The sequence below is a fragment of the Solanum stenotomum genome, chromosome 4 (assembly GCF_019186545.1).
Source record: "Solanum stenotomum isolate F172 chromosome 4, ASM1918654v1, whole genome shotgun sequence".
NCBI classification, from domain to species: domain Eukaryota; kingdom Viridiplantae; phylum Streptophyta; class Magnoliopsida; order Solanales; family Solanaceae; genus Solanum; species Solanum stenotomum.
In genome coordinates this window covers 31108863-31114862 of record NC_064285.1, presented here as the reverse complement: position 1 = coordinate 31114862, position 6000 = coordinate 31108863, and the positions used below count along the sequence as shown (strand labels likewise).

The 6000-nt window shown below is 38.1% G+C and overlaps 1 protein-coding gene across 1 annotated transcript in view; it reads left to right on the top strand.

The window, feature by feature from the left end:
• Window positions 1-6000, top strand: part of LOC125862657 (nucleobase-ascorbate transporter 6-like) — a 725741-nt gene that overhangs the window by 455301 nt on the left and 264440 nt on the right. The gene's annotated exons all lie outside the window — the stretch shown is intronic.

The following is a 6000-nucleotide window of genomic DNA, read 5'->3' as shown; positions in this document are numbered from 1 at the left end:
TCCCACTAAATATGATTTTTATGTAAGCATCATTATACATATCATTTCATTAATATGCTATCTATCGGGTATGATTATGCATTTTTCCTATGATTTCCATTTATTGTAGCATTGCATTGCATCCCATATACTTAGTACATTCAAACGTACTAATGCATACTCTATGCCTACATGATGTCACCATGTAGGGACCGGAGCACCGCTTGACCATCCTCCTCTGCGTGGCTAATACGATTTTCTATCGAGGTTATTGGTGAGTCCTCCATTCTGGGGACGTTGCTTATGATCTTTTGCTATATATAAGACTTTTCCTTTTTAGTTATGTTTTGACTATGAGGGTGAGCCCGGTAGTTTGTCTTGGCCCCCGCTAAGTACCCATGTTTAGAGGTGGTGTTGGACAAGTTGTGTTTTATACTTGAGCTTGACTAATCTATGGTATTTATGTATCATTCCTTTTTTTTTTCCTCTTGCTCCTTAGTCCCGATTTCCCCCTTGATTATGCTTATCACTTATGGTCATTTAATTGCTTCCTCGACCAAGGATGTGTAATGATACACTATGAGGCTTGTTTGGGGTTCTTACGGGTTCCCCATTCGTCGGTCACATCTAGGCCCTAGGCTTGGGTTGTGACAACTTCTCATATACAAGTGGGAAAGGAGACATCCCGATGGGAGTCTTGTATGAAGTGCGATAGGCCCATATCTCATCAGGAATCTTCCTTGTCTAATCCGTTCTATTAGTATTCACAGTCATCGCCAAAATCTGTTTGATCTCTCTGTTGGACACTTCAACTTGCCCACAAGTTTGCGGAAGGTAAGGAAGGACTACAATGTGGTGGGTACCATATTTATCAAGTAGCGCCTTGAACAACTTATTACAAAAATGGAAACCTCCATCATTGATAATCGCCCTCAGTGTATTAAATTTGCAGAAGATATTCTTTTTAAAAAAAACGGTAACACTTTTACCTTCATTGTTAGGGAGCGCAACTGCTTCCACCCACTTTAATACATAATCAACCGCAACAATAATATACTTCATCCCTTGTGAAATCACAAATGGACCCATAAAATCAATTTCCTATATATCAAACAACTCTATCACCAATATAGGATTTATAGGAAACTATTGCCTCTTCGAAATCCCTCCTTCTCTTTGGCAACGATCACAAGACTTTGGACCTACGAGACCCTGTGTACGATCTGTGGGTCGATCTTTGGTCCATAGATGGGGATCGTAGAACACTCTTAAACTCGAAAAATTTAGAAACTTACTTGGGATCTACATTTGATATTGACGGTCCGTGGGTTAACTTACGGGCCGTCAATGGGGTCCGTAGACCTCTGCACCAGACCTGTTTCTATAGATTTTGCTTCGCGTCCATGCACCCTCAGCAACCCTTAGGCCATTATTTTTTCATTTTCTAGACACATTTTAGACATAGACCCTATGTTAATTCTAGCCAATTCTAGTACCCAACTAAAACACCTATCTAATTTAAGAAAGAGAATCAACTAAAGAAACAAAACTACTAGATGAAAAACAAAAACCAATAGTTGGCTACATCGTACATCTCTGTACAAGGCTGAACTTTCATAAGCTTTTAGGCGAAATTCATCTAGCATATTCAAGTTATTCATTCTTTGATTAGGTGCGGCGACTTTATCCAAATTTATCTTCTTCATGGCCCACAAAGTGTAATGCTCCAACTTCTTTTGGTAAATGGCAAGACTTCCCAAATACAAGTTGGTAAGGAAACATACCGATGAGAGTCTTGCATGCAGTACGATTGTCACGACCCGGGAGCACCCCCTAGTCGTAACCGGCGTACTCGACCTCGAAGAGGTCTAATACAAGCCTCTTAGCGTTCATTCGTCGCATAGACACCAAAACCATAAGGAATTAAAAACTTTCTTCACACACGAAGATACTTTCAATAAATAGCAAGCGGAAGACTTTCTAGACTTTATACAATATGTCTCAAAACCATCTAATACTTGAATATAACATTGGGACTAAGCCCACTCAAAACCTAAGCAAATACTAGAGAGACATAAAAAGAACATGTTGGTTATTGCCCTCGAATCTATGAGGACTCACCAAGTCTTCATCTTCAACTCTTAAAAACCTATCAAGTAGCCATGACATATCACCATCTCCAAATCCCTACACTTTAGTCAAAAAGCGAAAGAAAGGGGTTAGCACAATTAAGTACTAAGTATGGAGACCATGCAAGAAAATATGCACAACGGACATTTACAAGAAATGTATGCTTTCATGTCCTTTGATAAAACCTTTCCTTTACAAGTATAAGAGACATAATACAAGTCAACATTAACATATTAGACCATAGCCAACCATACATATACTTAACATAAATCCATATACAACCCATGCTTAACTTTAGAAGGACACATGTCATTTCATTACCATAGGACCTCTACCTAATATAACCTTAAGACACACTTGAGTGAGACAAGAAGTGACCGCCCACACAATCCTCTTCAAGCACACTTAAGTGTTCCCCAAGATTACCTTAGATAAGGACTTTATAGGCAAAGTGCATAATCATACCCGATAGATAGCATATTAATGAGATGATATGTATAATGATGCTTACATAAAATAAATCATATTTAGTGGGGCATAGTACATGTGTGGTGAGTGACCATCAATATAGTATTTCCAAGGCCTACCACCCCCTTGGAGAGGCGAAAGAGGTACAAACCCCTCAATGTGGTTACCCGGGCCTACCACCCCCCGAGCTAGGGACCAAGGTACAAACCCCTCGATATGGTTATACGGGCCTACTACCCCCCGTACTAGGCAACCAAGGTACCAACCCCTCGATATGGTTATACGGGCCTACTACCCCCCGTACTAGGCAACCAAGGTACCAACCCCTCGATATGGTTATACGGGCCTACTACCCCCCGTACTAGGCAACCAAGGTACCAACCCCTCGATATGGTTATACGGGCCTACTACCCCCCGTACTAGGCTTGGTCGACTCACAACACTTATATAGAGAAAACAATATACATGTGTCCATTTCATCATCATTTCAGTAATTATATAACCATCCGATTCATAGGACGTACATTGGACCTTCCATTTCCTAAGAATTCTATAAATGGGCATTTTATCAAACACAAGGTGGGCTATTGTTCATGTAAATGAAATCTTGTATTTCAAGAATACTAAGTCCAACCAATTCCAAAATCCATATAAATCAGCCCACCAACAACATACATATATATCAACCTTCATAATTTGATCATGGAAGCATGAAAACCATAAACATCACATAATAATTCCATTTCATGATAATATGCAAAATAGACCATAATAGGATGTGTAGTAGTAATTCCATAATTCAAGAGTTCATAAATAATCATAAGGACCCATAAACTTGAAGTAGAAATAGAGGATAAATGGTTGGACTTGTGGAAAGGAAGGTTTCCACAATCAAACCCACATACCTCAACTTGTTCACGAGTATATCAACCTTAGAAATACAATTACATAACTTATTTAACTTCTATTAGCTCAGTAATGTTGACGTAAAATAGGATCATCATCATAAGTAAGCCTAGCATGTACAAATACAACTATGCTCCCAAAACAGTGAATCTGGCCAGCCTAGTACCTCATGTTGCATCTTAGATTTGAAAAGGAAAATGGCAGAACTAGACTTTATAACCTTCATGAAAGATGTAGATACATCTCTTAGGGTTGCAAACAAACAAGGATCACCGCAAAATATATTTTGTACAAAAAGATATAGTCAAGACACTAGCCGCTGGTCATGCAGGATTTCAATTCTCGGAATCTGGGCAGAACTTGCCCTATGTTGCGTCCCATATTTCGTATCCATAACAGTTAAATTAGAATTTTACATAAACATAAAAGTTGTAGGTATACGAGTTAGCTTTCCAAATCATATTTATTCACTGCAAACTAAGTTCTAGAGCAAGAGATATGCCTAAAATACCAAACACTATCCAGCTCAAAAACAGGTTTCGTCACTTACATCCGAAAGGAATGCCATATCCTATCGATTCATATTCAACAAAGCTTCTAATGTATCAAGAAGAGGCACCTAAGTCTACCAAGTCAAGACACACATCACATTATAAAGATCCTTCACATTCCATCATCATCACATATGAACAATAATAGAGGACACACTTTCAATCACAATACAATAACACTTTAAACAAGATCACCTTGAGATCACATGAACACCTTTATATTCACAACATGATTGCCTTTACTTCATTTGATTCTCATTCAAGTCCTTCACATCACATTCACATATATGATATCATGTCAACACTTCAATTCCTCATATAATGCCTCCAAGGCCATAAACACAATACATTCAATAAGTAAACACCTCCACCATAAGTGGATCACACATCAATCTATCACAATTCTATATCAATTCTACCTTAACAATGAAGTTAGGTCCACTTACCCTTTTTCCCAAGCCACAATCACCATTCCTCAACTCTCCAACAATTCACAATAGATAAGCATAGATAATAATAGAAGTCAACTATTCAACTCAATCCAAGCATACTTCCATCATCATTCAATCATAAATAATAAACCCACTTCATAAGCCAACTTTAGGAAACTTGCCAAGACATGGGTTCATGGAAATTTCTTTCTTAAAACCATCAATAGACACCATTAATAACGTAAATCATCAAAAAAAATCATTTAATGCAAGAACCCATGCTTAGAATCGAAATTAGGATTTTTGTGTTTTTGGAAGAACTTTGAATCATTTGAATTGAGCTCCTTGAAAGGAAGAATAATCAAGGATAAAGGATCCCCATACCTCTAAGTTGAAAACCCACGAGAATTGAAGAAGAAAGAACTCAAAATCTTCAATCCTAGCTCCAACTTCTTCTTCTTCTTCTTCCCCTCTTCTTCTCTTCTTCACTCAAGAACCCTAACTCTTACTCTTTTAAAATGGAACAAAAATGATCCACAATCAGCCTAACACAATAATATAACCTCAAAAGAAAAAATTTGTGAAAAGACCAAAATGCCCTTAAATTTCCGGACGGACTCCTTGCTAACTGCCCAACTTTCAAAGGGCATAACTCGCTCATACGAACTCGGAATCGAGCAAACTCAGTGGCGTTGGAAAGATCGTTCCAAGGGCTTTCCAAACATAACTGGAACTACTCCTGGATCATCCTGAACTAGGAGTTATGACTGCTCAAAGTTGGCCAATAACTCACTGATTTCCCACACTTAACCAAATTTCCAGGTTCTGAACTTTTTCCAAAAGTGACTACTTCCAATTTCAAGGTACTTCATATTCATTTTAAATTGTTGGATGTAACACAATTAAAATGAAATTACATAAAAACCCCTCATAGAACCTCATTATAAAGTCAACACAAAGTCATAGACTCTTGCTTAACCTATCATTTTCCGAGTCGTTACAACGATAGGCCCGTAGAGCATCATCAAGCTTCCTTGACCAATCCATTCTATTAGAATTCACAGATTTCGCCAAAATCTGTTTGATCTCTTTATTGGACACTTAAACTTGCCCGCTAGTCTGCAGATTGTAAGGAGTGGCTACCTTGTGGCGGACACCATATTTCTCAAACAGCGCCATGAAAAACTTATTAAAAAAGTGGGAACCTCCATTACTGATAATCGCCCTCATTGTTCCAAATGTGGAGAAGATATTCTATTTCAAAAATTTGGTGACACTTTTACCTTCATTGTTGGGAAGCGCAACTGCTTCCACCCACTTCGATACATAATCTACCGCAACAAGAATATACTATATCCCATGTGAACTCACAAATAAACCCATATAATCAATTCCCAATATATCAAACAACTCTATTACCAATATAGGATTCATAGGAAGCTTTTGCCTCTTTGAAATCCGTCCATCTCTTTGGCAACGATCACAAGACTTTCAAACCACGAGACCCTGTCTATGATTTGTTGGTCTATCTACTG